Source organism: Salvelinus sp. IW2-2015, linkage group LG15 (genome assembly GCF_002910315.2).
Source record: "Salvelinus sp. IW2-2015 linkage group LG15, ASM291031v2, whole genome shotgun sequence".
Taxonomy (NCBI): Eukaryota; Metazoa; Chordata; class Actinopteri; order Salmoniformes; family Salmonidae; genus Salvelinus; species Salvelinus sp. IW2-2015.
This window is the reverse complement of record NC_036855.1, coordinates 38,968,216-38,982,362: the sequence shown is the minus strand read 5'-3', so window position 1 is coordinate 38,982,362 and position 14,147 is coordinate 38,968,216. Positions and strand designations below refer to the sequence as shown.

General features: G+C 45.3%; 1 long non-coding RNA gene across 1 annotated transcript; it reads right to left on the bottom strand.

The window, feature by feature from the left end:
- Nucleotides 1-277: 277 nt before the first annotated feature.
- Nucleotides 278-3,634, bottom strand: LOC111974712 (uncharacterized). The gene is made up of 4 exons (XR_011481038.1): nt 3,432-3,634; nt 1,104-1,239; nt 718-826; nt 278-394 (listed from the first exon to the last, which is right to left on the bottom strand). It is a non-coding gene; the product is annotated as an uncharacterized lncRNA (long non-coding RNA).
- Between the last annotated feature and the right edge of the window lie 10,513 nt (nt 3,635-14,147).

The following is a 14,147-nucleotide window of genomic DNA, read 5'->3' as shown; positions in this document are numbered from 1 at the left end:
ACACTCTCGCTCTAATGGATTTAATGCAAACAGTGGTGCAATCATAGGACTTCAAAAACCACAATGGAGGGAAAAACGCGCATTGTTTTTTTTCTCTCCAAACACTCATTATTTTTATTAAATGTATGGCTAGGCCCATGTTCAGCTGTCTGCCTTACTTAATTTAGGCCTACACTGAATACAAGTCATGAGAGTATGATACATATAAATGCAGTGTATGAATAGGCCCACTCCACATGTACTACAGTAAGTACACCATATCCATGACTCACCCTCTAGTGCTGACTGCTGCTCTGCAGGCTGCTCGAGAAACATCTTTAAACTCCTTAGAATATTCTGCTGGCGAAGGAAATAAAGGATTTTCTTTGCATAGTACTTCAGTGTCAGGCTTTTCCTATGGGGTGGGAAGAGAGAGAGAGAGGAATGGAAAGAGATAAGGCACAGAAAAGAAAGAGACAGAAGGCACAAGAAAGAGAAGGGAGAGAGTGAGAAGGAGAGAAAGAAAAAGGTGAGAGAGGCAAGCAAGGTGAAAATGAGGAGAGAGATAAATAGGGAGAGAGAGTGATGGAGAAGGCAGAGAGGGTAGAAGAGATGGAGAAAAAAAAGATTGTAACAATGCACATAAAACAAAGCTCCAGGGAGCATTAACACATAAAACAGAACCAATGACCAAAGATAGATTTTTGTGCTGGACTGGAGTGTAGACATGGCTCTTACCTCCTATCTGAGTTCAGTATGGAGAGCAGCTCGTCTTCACAGAAGTGCTCAGGGGCCCGAGGGACTCAATCTCAGCAAAGCTGTCCCCCAGCACCTGGCCAACGCAAGGCTTGTGTTACAGATCTCTGGGTTAGTGCTAACCAGGCCAGCCAGCAACCTCACACACACACACACACACAAAAACGCATGATCACGTGCCAGTTGCGTACAGCAGCTAAATCACAGACACCATGATGTAGTGGATTAGTATGGCCAAGAGACAACTGTCACCAACTCCTTTACAAGTTCATACAATGTTAGTAACACTACTTCAGTCTCCACAAACTAGCCTGGCTAAGTTAGAATGACAATAACCATGACAGCTTACTGCGAATGTCATTACTTACAACTTCCGTGAAGAATCTCTTTGAGATGGATACAACTGTTCGTCGTATTTGTAGACCAACAGTGTGTCGCGTTCTGTATTCTTTCAGCCAATCGCAACACTCATTCTGGCGGTAATGCTTCTGCAATCTTGGCCATCTGGGGAGTGTAGGGAAAGAGATTGCAGTCAGATACAGTGAATTTCATTGTATGTGTCAGATTAGTAGGGAGTTGAGTTCAGTGAACAAGTAGTAGGCTAATGTATGTTGGGTGTAAAATCATAAATAAAACTCAGCAAAAAAAGAAACGTCCCTTTTTCAGAACCCTGTCTTTCAAAGATAATTCGTAAAAATCCAAACAACTTCACAGATCTTCAATGTAAAGGGTTTAAACACTGTTTCCCATGCTTGTTCAATGAACCATAAACAATTAATGAACATGCACCTTTGGAACGGTCGTTAAGACACTAACAGCTTACAGACGGTAGGCAATTAAGGTCACAGTTATGAAAACTTAGGACACTAAAGAGGCCTTTCTACTGACTCTGAAAAACACAAAAAGAAAGATGCCCAGGGTCCTGCTCATCAGCGTGAACGTGCCTTAGGCATGCTGCAAGGAGGCATGAGGACTGCAGATGTGGCCGGGCAATATTGCAATGTCCGTACTGTGAGACCCCTAAGACAGTACTACAAGGAGACAGGACGGACAGCGGATTGTCGTCGCAGTAGCAGACCACGTGTAACAACACCTGCACAGGATCGGTACATCTGAACATCACAATTTTCGGGACAGGTACAGAATGGCAACAACAACTGCCCAAGTTACACCAGGAACGCACAATCCCTCCATCAGTGGTCAGACTGTCCACAATAGGCTGAGAGAGGCTGGACTGAGGGCTTGTAGGCCTGTTGTAAGGCAAGTCCTCACCAGACACACGGCAACAACGTCACCTATGGGCACAAACCCACCGTCGCTGGACCAGACAGGACTGGCAAAAAGTGCTCTTCACTGACGAGTCGCGGTTTATCTCACCAGGGGTTATGGTCGGATTCGCGTGTTATCGTCGAAGGAATGAGCGTTACACTGAGGCCTGTACTCTGGAGAGGGATCGATTTGGAGGTGGAGGGTCCGTCATAATCTGGGACGGTGTGTCACAGCATCATCGGACTGAGCTTGTTGTCATTGCAGGCAATCTCAACGCCTGTGCGTTACTGGGAAGACATCCTCCTCCCTCATGTGGTACCCTTCTGCAGGCTCATCCTGACATGACCCTCTAGCATGACAATGCCACCAGCCATACTGTTTGTTCTGTGCGTGATTTCCTGCAAGACAGGAATGTCAGTGTTCTGCCACGGCCAGCAAAGAGCCCGTATCTCAATCCCATTGAGCACGTCTGGGACCTGTTGGATCGGAGGTAATGACTAGGGCCATTTCCTCCAGAAATGTCCGGGAACTTGCAGGTGCCTTGGTGAAGAGTGGGGTAACACTCACAGCAAGAACTGGCAAATCTGGTGCAGCCACACCAGATACTGACTGTTACTTTTGATTTTGACCCCCCCATTTGTTCAAGGACACATTATTCCATTTTCTGTTAGTCACATGTCTGTGGAACTTGTTCAGTTTGTCTCATTTGTAGAATCTGGTTATGTTCATACAAATATTTACACATCTTAAGTTTGCTGAAAATAAACGCAGTTAACAGTGAGAGGGACATTTCTTTTTGATGAGTTTACTATTAGCCCATCACTTGCATGGTACAGAATGACATTAAACATTTCTGTAAGGCCTAATTACTATGTAGTAACATGTGGCTGGCTTACAAATAATTATTCCAATAGATTCAAAATCAGCAGGGTTTGCCATAACTTTAAACATACAGGGGACTCAGTCAGAGAAACAAAACTACCAGCAAGCCAACTGATTTTTGGCAAGAACTGCACAAGACCTCAATCACAATTTCCAAGCATTCAAGGTCACACAAACTTTAATGTCTGTCCTCAGAGGCACGATTATGTGAAATTGTGAAATGGTTAATTGTGACCTAGATATTTTAGTAGCTTCTTATATAAACCTGGACATGGTAGCTACCTAGCTAGGCTGGATACATAACGTTAGCTAGATAGCTATTAACGTTACTTTGCGTAATGTCGAATTTGGTGCACAGCAGAATGTCAACGGCCGTTTGACAGCTCCCTTGCGACAGTAGCTCGCTATGACCGATATGTGCTGACTGTACTGCTAGAAATAATTCGTATTTAGAGGGGCAACTGCGATGTAGATGCCATCTAGCATTAGATAGCTACGTCTCTAGTAGCTAGTGGGATTATGCAAGCAAGCTAATGTCAGTTCACCTGAGTTTGTACTGGTGTCCCCAGACCTTCCCTCTGCCATGGCAAACGTCGTGTAACCGCTTGCAGCTGCAGGAAACGTTGCAAATGTCGACATGCTTGAGGACAGGGAAGCATAAGATGTACTCGAGTAACTCGGCCGGTAGGTCTGTCATTATTTTGTGTTCTGTCTCGGAAACCATCCCGTTTGGCCGGAGTACCCCTCTCCTCCTGCTCCATACGTCGCCATCTTTACTGTTTACTCCGATTACCTCATTGTACAAGCCACGCCCCTTTCTGGCGCAGGGGGCTGAACTTCGAGATAACCCAAAACCGAGGGGAGTGGAATGACTGAATAAAAAAAAAAACTAATTTGGTAATATATTTATATTATACAGTAAATTAGTATTTTATAAAAATAAAATACATGTTGTTAGTAGCAGGAGAAGTATATGCTGTATACAGTAGTGATTAGTAGTTGGTTAAAGGCTTGTATGGTACGGTAACATCTACAGTTGAAGTCGGAAGTTTACAGGTTGGAGTCATTAAAACTCGTTTTTCAACCACTGCAGAAATGTCTTGTCAACAAACTATAGTTTTGGCAAGTCGGTTTAGGACATCTACTTTGTGCATGAAACAAGTAACAGGGTACCTGTGGATGTATTTCAAGGCCTACCTTCAAACTCAGTGCCTTGTTGCTTGACAGCATGGGAAAATCAAAAGAAATCAGCCAAGACCAAGAATTGTAGACCACAAGTCTGGTTCATCTTTGGGAGCAATTTTCAAACGCCTGAAGGTACCACGTTCATCTGTACAAACAATAGTACACAAGTATAAACACCATGGGACCACGCAGCCGTCATACTGCTCAGGAAGGAGATGCGTTCTGTCTCCTAGAGATGAACATACTTTGGTCGAAAAGTGTAAATCAATCCCAGAACAACAGCAAAGGACCTTGTGAAGATGCTGGAGGAAACAGGTACAAAAGTATCTATATCCACAGTTAAATGTGTCCTATATCGACATAACCTGAAAGGCCGCTCAGCAAGGAAGAAACCACCTCTCCAAAACCGCCATAAAAAGCTAGATTATGGTTTGCAACTGCACATGGGACAAAGATCATACTTTTTGGAGAAATGTCCTCTGGTCTGATGAACAAAAAAATAGAACTGTTTGAACATAATGACCATCGTTATGTTTGGAGGAAAAAGGGGGATGCTTGCAAGCCGAAGAACACCATCCCAACCGTGAAGCACGGGGGTGGCAGCATCATGTTGTGGGGGTGCTTTGCTGCAGGAGGGGCTGGTGCACTTCACAAAATAGATAGCATCATGAGGGTGGAAAATTATGTAGATATATTGAAGCAACATTTCAAGACCTCAGTCCGGAAGATAAAGCTTGTTCGCAAATGGGTCTTCCAAATGAACAATGACCCCAAGCATACTTCCAAAGTTGTGGCAAAATGGCACAACAATGTCAAGGTATTGGAGTGGCCATCACAAAGCCTTGACCTCAATCCTATGGAAGAATTTGTGGGAAAACTGAAAAAGCATGTGCGAGCAAGGCCTACAAACCTGACTCAGTTACACCAGCTCTGTCAGGAGGAATGGGACAAAAATTCATCCAACTTATTGTGGGAAGCTTGTGGAAGGCTACCCGAAACGTTTGACCCAAGTTAAACATTTTACATTTAAATGCTACCAAGTACTAATTGAGTGCGTGTAAACTTCTGACCCACTGGGAATGTAAGAAAGAAACAAAAAGCTGAAATAAATCATTCTCTACTATTATTCTGGCATTTCACATTCTTAAAATAAAGTGGTGATCCTAACTGACCAAAGACAGTTTTTTTTTTTACTAGGATTAAATGTCAGGAATTGTGACAAACTGAATTTAAATGTATTTGGCTAAGGTGTATGTAAACTTCTGACTTCAACTGTACACCTGTTGGATTCAGCGCATTGGACATTTGATTTATTTATTGATTTGATGTATGAATATGGTATGGTTCATGTTAGGAATCCAACAAACTCAATACAATTGTGCAAAAGTGACAAGCACTGAATTTGATCCCAGTCTTCCTGCACATCACAAGACTGTAAACCTGAAAGTTAAAACACAAACATAGCTCACATTACCTCAGTTACCAAGGAATGTAGCAAAGTGTTAGTAGTGGCAGGAGTACACACACAGTACATAGTAACAACAGCACTTCAGACACAAACAGTATCGTGCAAAGACGTATCTAGCTCACAATAGCCTAGTCCTACATGTATGAGTTAACATTGGATGTTTTCAGCAGTCATACTCCACCACAATGTGTTTCAGATAACCAGTGGTTACCTGAAGAGTAGTCTCGGTCATGAAAATGTGTGACATTTGATGTCAGAGAGAGGGGATGTAGGGTCTGAAGTACAAAGTGACCTGATGAATCTGCTCTGATCATGAATAGTCTGAAGCTTTGGGCATCTGGACTTCTCATCACGCTACAGATACTACTACCAGGTAAACACACCCACGCACGTGGGTGCGCACACACACACACACACACACACACACACACACACACACACACACACACACACACACAAACACTCTACATACACTGAGTATACCTAACATTAGGAACACCTTCCTAAGATTTAGTAGCACCCCCTCCCCTTTTTGCCCTCAGAACAACCCCAATTCATCAGGGCATGGACACTACAAGGTGTCGAAAGCGTTCCGCAGGGATGCTGGCCCATATTGACTTCAGTGCTACACACAGTTGTGTCAAGTTGGCTTGATGTCCTTTGGGTGGTGGACCACTCTTGATACACACAAGAAACAATTGAGTGCGAAAAACCCAGCAGCATTGCAGTTCTTGACACAAACCGGTGCGCCTGGCACCTACTACCATATACCGTTCAAAGGCATTTAAATCTTCTATATTGCCCATTCCCTCTCTGAGTGGCACACATACACAATCCATGTCTCAATTGTCTCAAGGCTTAAAAATGCTTCTTCAACCTGTCTCCTCCCCTTCATCTACACTGATTGAAGTGTATTTAACAACTGACATCAATAAGGGATCATAGCTTCCTCCTGAATTCACCTGGTCAGTGTATATCATGTAAAGAGCAGGTGTTCTTAATGTTTTGTGTATACAGTGCAGTCCTAAATTATTGCTAAAGATTAGCAATAATGACTGTATAAAATAAACAATTCACATACTGAGCTACCATATTGTATGCTTAAAAAAAAGTGGAAATAATACAATTTTATACTAATACAAATAGATTAGAAATAGATCGACAAATAGAAAAACWTTTTTTTTTAACAACTAATACTTTTTTTTCTCTCAAGAAGGTAGGGGAGTGCATGTCCAATGAGATCTATTTTCATGTCATCCAACAAATGTAAACACCTGGAGTTTACTAAATGGCATTGGGATTGGAACCGGTGCTTTGGTCAGATGACATGAAAATAGAGCTCTTTGGCCACGAACACCAGTGGTGGGTTTGGTATCGAAATGAGAATAAAAAGTTTGGGGGCGGGGCGCCACCTGGCGTCCTACCTGGGCGCATACCTGGTTGACCGGGGTGCCGGCGTTGGAACTCAGCGACGAGGCCTGGACCTCGTGGGGACCCAGCACCTCTCCTCTGSGCCATAACCCTCCCAGTCAACCAGGTACTGGAATCCCCGGTGGACAAACATCTGGGCAGAGGGTTTGCCGACCTCTTCCTCTTGCTCRGGGAAGAGCGGGGGCTGATAACCCAGGGAACACTTGAAAGGCGYGAGCCTAGTGGCAGAGTAGGGGAGGGTGTTGCGGGTGTATTCAACCCACACGAGTTCCTTGCTCCAGGTGGTGGGGTTGGCGGAGATGAGGCAGTGAAGAGTTGTCTCCGGGTCTTGATTGGCTCATTCCGAATGGCCGTTGTACTGATGGTGCAACCCGTAGGACAGGCTGGCCAACGACCCAATGAGTGTGCAGAACACCTTCCAGAACCGGGGCGAGAACTGAGGACCCSGGGCGGAGACTATGTCCACCGGGAGTCCATGGATCCGGAAGACGTACTGCACCATGCTCTGGGCCGTCTTTTTGGCAGAGGGTAGCTTGGGGAGAGGAATGAAGTGGGCGGCTTTGGAAAACCGGTCCACTACTGTTAGGATGGTGGTGTTGCCATCAGATGGGGGAAGACCCGTTACGAAGTCCAGGGATATGTGGGACCAGGGACCATGAGGGACAGGCAGTGGTTGAAGAAAACCACCRGGAGCTTGCCGAGGAGTCTTGTTCTGCACACAGACCATGGAGGCGGCGACGAACGCGGAGACGTCCAGCCCATGATGGCACCAGCAGTCCAGTCTATGAGGGGATTGTGTCGCTGGAGCCAAAAGAATCCCAATACTACGGGAACCTTAGGAGACTGAATTAGCATAAATTGGAACAGCTCGGCGGCCAGGGTGGTGCCCAAAAAATTCTCATTGGCCCCAGAGTCGATGAGAACCCGGAGAGATTTCGACTGGTTCCCCCACAGCAGGATGGCATGGAAAGGGATGCAAGTAAGGGGAGAGGAAAGGTTATCCGTATGGCCCACCAGAGTACTCACCCCTACTGGTSAGCCTGGTCTTTTAGTGGACAGGAGGACACGAATTGACCAGTAGTGCCACAATACAGACAACTCTTRGTGTGAAGCTGGTGTAGACGTTCGGCTGGGGACAGCCTAGCTCTGCCTAGTTGCATCTGCTCGGGAAGAGGTGAATCATCAGACTTCGGAGACACTCGGTGGAACTCGGGTAACCTCGGGTCCTCTCGGCAACTGAGACTTCGGGGACTTCCGGGATGCCTCGGAGGCGAGATGGAATCCTTTGGCAGGCGAGTGGAGTCGGACCTACTCTCCTTCCTACATTCCCGTAGCCACCCATCGATKCAGATGGTCAAGGTAATGAGTGAGTCAAGATCTGTCGGTAGTTCCCGGACTGCTAATTCGTTCTTAACTTCCTCCGATAATCCGTGCAGGAATGTATCAAACAGCGATTCCMGGTTCCAGTCACTCTCAGCTGCCAACGCGTGTAAATCCACCGCATAGTCTGCTACACTGCGGGAGCCAAAGCTGGAGTAACTTCCGGGCAGCCTCTCTCCCGGACAATGGAGAATCAAAAACCTTCTTCACCTCCGCCACAAACTCCTCCAGACTAAAGCATACGGCCGACTGTTGTCTCGACATGGCCATAGCCCAGGTGAGAGCCCRTCCGGATATCAGCGTGATGAGGTACAATATCTTCGAGCGGTCCAAGGGGAAGGAGGAGGGCTGCAGCTCGATGATGAGAGAACACTGCYCGAGAAACGCCCGACTGGTTGCCGACTCTCCAGCGAAGCGTTTCGGGGGAGGGTAAGTGGGGTTATTGGAAAACCGGGGTGGCCGGGGACACCGTGCTGCTAACAGCTGGGTTACTAAGGGGCTGTGAGGTTACCGTCGTGGTAGGCTGCCTGACAGACAACCCACTGAATTGCTCCAGCAATGTGTTCAACGTGCGGTCATGTCTGGAACCCTTCCATAAGACCAAGAAGCAACTCCTTGTGCCTAATGGTGGTTCRTTGGGAGCTGGTCCGAGTCTGCTGTGTCCATCATGGCCAGTTCATACTATCAAAGCTCAGGAGAAGACCCAGAGGCAGACAGTTTTGAAGTAACAAAAGTTTATACAGAAACAGGGGGCAGGCAAAGGACAGGTCAAGGGCAAGCAGAGGTCAGTAGTCCAGAGCAAAGTCTGAAAGGTATAGAACGGCAGGCAGGCTCAGGGTCAGGMCAGGCAGAATGGTCATAACCTGGGAAAGCTAGAAAACAGGAACAAGAGAAAGACAGGAGCACCGGGAAAACGCTGGTAGGCTTGACGAAACAAAACGAACTGGCAACAGACAAACAGAGAACACAGGTATAAGTACACTGGGGATAATGGGGAAGATGGGCAACACCTGGAGGGGGGTGGAGACAAGCACAAAGACAGGTGAAAAAAATCAGGATGTGACAGCTTTCTTGGGCACAGGGATTATGGTGATCTGTTTGAAACATGTAGGTATTACAGACTCGGCCAGAYAGAGGTTGWAAATGTCCGTGAAGACACATGCCAGTTGGTCCTTGCATGCTTTGAGTAGACGTCCTGGTAATCCACCTGGCCCCGCGGCTTTGTGAATGTTGACCTGTTTAAAGGTCTTTCTCACATCGGCTACAAAGAGCGTGATCACACAGAGTCATCCGGAACAGCTGGTCCTCTCATGCATGCTTCAGTGTTGCTTGCCTCGAAGCGAGCATAAAAGGCATTTAGCTCGTCTGGTAGGCTCGGGTCACTGGGCAGCTCGCAGCTGGATTTCCCGTTGTAGTCCGTACTAGTTTTCAATCCCTGCTACATCCGACGAGCGTCAGAGCCGCTGTAGTAGGATTCAATCTTAGTCCTGTATTGATYCTTTGCCTGTTTAATGGTTCGTCTGAGGGCATAGCGGGATTTCTTATAAGCATCCGAATTAGTGTCCCGCTACTTGAAAGCGGCTGCTCTAGCCTTTAGCTCAGTGCGGACATTGCCTGTAATCCATGGCTTCTGGTTTGGAAATGTATGTACGGTCGCGCTGMGGACGACGTCGCCGATGCACTTATTGATAAAGCCYGTGACTGAGGTGGTATACTCCTCAATGCCATTGGATGAATCTCGGAACACATTCCAGTCTGTGCTAGCAAAACAGTCCTGTAGCGTAGCATCCGCGTCATCTGACCATTTCCGTATTGAGTGGGTCACTGGTAATACCTGCTTTAGGTTTGCTTGTAAGCAGGAATCAGGAGCATAGAATTATGGTCAGATTTGCCAAATGGTGGGTGAGGGAGAGCTTTGTATGTGTCTCTGTGTGTGGAGTAAAGGTAGTCTAGAGTTTTTTCCCTCTGGTTGCACATAGGACACGCTGGTAGAAATMAGCTTAAACGGATTTAAGTTTGACTGCATTAAAGGCCCTGACCACTAGGAGGGACGCTTCTGGATGAGCATTTTCTTGTTTGCTTATGGCCTTATACAGCTCGTTGAGTGCGGTCTTAGTGCCATGTTCGGTTTGTGGTGGTAAATAGACAGCTAAGAATAATATAGATGAGAACTGTTTTGGTAGATAGTGTGGTCTACAGCTTATCATGAGGTATTCTACCTCGGGCGAGCAATACCTCGAGACTTCTTTAATATTTGACATCGCTCACCAGCAGTTATTGACAAATAGACACACACTCCCACCCCTCATCTTACCAGACGTAACTGCTCTGTCCTGCCGAAACACTGAGAAGACAGCCACCTCTATATTATCCGTGTCATTGTTCATCCAAGTCTCGGTGAAACATAAGATATTACAGTTTTTAATTTCCCATTGGTAGGATAGTCTTAATCGTAGATCGTCTAGTTTGTTTTCCAATGATTTCACGTTGGCCACTAATACCGCGGGTAGTGGTGTTTATCTACTCGTTGGCTAATTCTTACAAGGCATCCCGTCCTCCTCCCCTTTTTTCTCTGTCTTTTCTTCACGCTGATGACAGGAATTTGGGCCTTGTCTCGACAAAGCAGTATATCCTTCGTGTCGGACTCATTAAAGAAAAAATCTTCGTCCAGTTCGAGGTAAGTAATCGCTGTTCTGATGTCCAGAAGCTCTTTTCGGTCATACGAGATGGTAGCAGTAACATTATCTACAAAATGACTTTGGTTAGGAGTCTACAAAACAGCACAGTTGGTTAGGAGCTCGTAAAACGGCAGCCCTCCCCCGGCGCCATTATTATTTCGGAGCTCTACGGACATTTCCTTCGACCTAATGGCTTGGTTTTTGCTCTGACATGCACTGTCAACTTTGGGACCTTATATAGACAGTTATGTGTCTTACCAAATCATGTCCAATCAATTGAATTTAACACAGGTGGACTTCAATCAAGTTGTAGAAACATCTCAAGGATGATCAATGGAAACAGGATGCACCTGAGCTCAATTTCGAGTCTCGTAGCAAAGGGTCTGAATACTTATGTAAATAAAGTACTTCTGTTTTTTATTTGTTATAAATTTGTAAATATTTGTCATTATGGGTCACACCCTGTCTTGTGCTTTTCTCCGCCCGGTTTTGACCATTCTGCCTGCCATTCTGTACCTTTCTGAATCTGCCCTGGGTAACTGACCTCTGCCTGCCCTGACCCTGAGCCTGCCTGCCATTCTGTACCTTACTGACTCTGCCCTGGATTACTGACCTCTACCACCCCTTGACCTGTGGTTTGCCTGCCCGCTGTTTTGTCAATAAACATCTGTGATTCAAACTGTCTGTGGTATTGTGTGTAGATTGTTGAAGGAAAACAATTTTTGAACACATTTTATAATAAGGCTGTAATGTAACAACATTTGGAAAAAGTCAAGGGGTCTGAATACTTTACAAATGCATATGAGTGAGAGTGACTAACAAAATCCGTGCCCTGCTAGCCCAGTCGGTAATTTGGCCATGGTTACTATACGTTTAGATAGCTGGCTTGACTAATTTACCAATTTACTGACATACACTGAGTGTACAAAACATTAAGGACACCTGTTCTTTCCATGATATAGACTGACCAGGTGAATCCAGGTGAAAGTTATGATCCCTTATTGATGTCACTTGTTAAATTCACTTCAACCATTGTAGATGAAGGGGAGGAGACCGGTTAAAGGATTTAAAAAAATTTAGACCAGTGGTTCCCAAACTTTTTATTGTCCCGTACCCCTTCAAACATTCAACCTCCAGCTGCGTACCCCCTCTAACACCAGGGTCAGCACACTCTCAAATGTTMTATTTTGCCATCATTGTAAGCCTGCCACACACACACTATACAATACATTAATTAAATATAAGAATGAGTGTGAGTTTTTGTCACAATCTGGCTGACATGTGTGCTCCCTCTTTGGCCTCTAGGTCACCAGGCTGTTCGTGATGGCGCACAKCTGTCACCATCGTTACCCGCACCTGAGCCTCATCAAGCACCTGGACTCCATCACTTCCCTGATTACCTTCCCTATATATGTCACTCCCTTTGGTTCCTTCCCCAGGCGTTATTGTTTCTGTGTCATGTCTGTGCGTTGTCCGTATTTCTTATTTTGTATTATGTTGTGTTTATTTATTAACACACTCACTCCCTGAAGTTSRTTCCCGACTCTCAGCGCACATCGTTACACCGGCTCGTGGGAAGTGACAAAGAGATATTAAAGGAGCAGGGCACAAATAATATAATAATTAAAATCAATAATTTTGCTCTTCATTTAACCATCTTACATATAAAACCTTATATGTTAATCGAAAATTGTGAATAACTCCTCACAGAAGGGAGAAGGGTGTGCTTGAAAGGATGCACATAACTCTGCAATGTTGGGTTGTATTGGAGAGAGTCTCAGTATCAAATCATTTTCCACACACAGTCTGTGCCTGTATTTAGTTTTCATGCTAGTGAGGGCCAGAATCCACTCTCACATAGGTACGTGATTGCAAAGGGCATCAGTGTATAACAGCGTGATTTGCCAAGGCAGGATACTCTGAGTGCAGCCCAATCCAGAAATCTGGCTYTGGCTTCTGATTAAATTCAATTTTCACAGAACCGCTTGTTGCAATTTCAAGGAGGCTCTCTTGTTCCGATATCGGTAAGTGGACTGGAGTCAGGGCATGAAAGGGATAATGTATCCAGTTATTTGTGTCATCCGTTTCGGGAAAGTACCTGCGTAATTGCGCACCCAACTCACTCAGGTGCTTTGCTATATCACATTTGACATTGTCCATAAGCTTGAGTTAATTTGCACACAAAAAATCATACAATGATGGAAAGACCTATGTGCTGTCCTTGTTAATGCAGACAGAGAAGAGCTCCAACTTCTTAATCATAGCCTCAATTTTGTCCAGCACATTAAATATATTTGCAGAGAGTCCCTGTAATCCTAGATTCAGATCATTCAGGCGAGATAAACATCACCCAGATAGTCGAGTCGTGTGAGAAACTCGTCATCATGCAAGCGGTCAGACAAGTGAAAATGATGGTCAGTAAAGAAAACTTTAAGCTCGTCTCTCAATTTAAAAAAACTTGTCAATACTTTGCCCCTTGATAACCAGCACAATTCTGTATGTTGTAAAAMAGTTACATGGTCGCTGCCCATATCAGTGCATAGTGCAGAAAATACACAAGAGTTCAGGGGCCTTGCTTTAACAAAGTTAACAATTTTCACTGTAGTGTCCAAAACGTCTTTCAAGCTGTCAGGCATTCCCTTGGCAGCAAGAGCCTCTCGGGGGATGCTGCAGTGTACTGAAGTGGCATCAGGAGCAACTGCTTGCACACGCGTTACCACTCCACTACGTCTCCCTGTCATGGCTTTTACGCCATCAGTATAGATACCAACAAACACATCTTGACCACCAAAGTCCATTTGATGTCACAAAGCCGTCCAGTACTTTAAAAATATAATCTCCTGTTGTCCTAGTTTCCAGTGGTTTGCAGAAGAGGATGTCTTCCTTAATTGACCCCCATAAAAGTAACGGACATATACCAGGAGCTGTGCCAGGCCCGCCACGTCTGTTGACTCATCCAGCTGTAAAGCATAAAATTCACTGGCTTGTATGTGAGGCAGTAATTGTTTCAAAACATCTCCTGCCATGTCACTGATGCCTTGTGAAACAGTGTTGTTTAATGAAGGCATTGTCTGTATAGTTTTTTMGGCCTTTTGCCCCAGCATTGTCCCAGGCATATC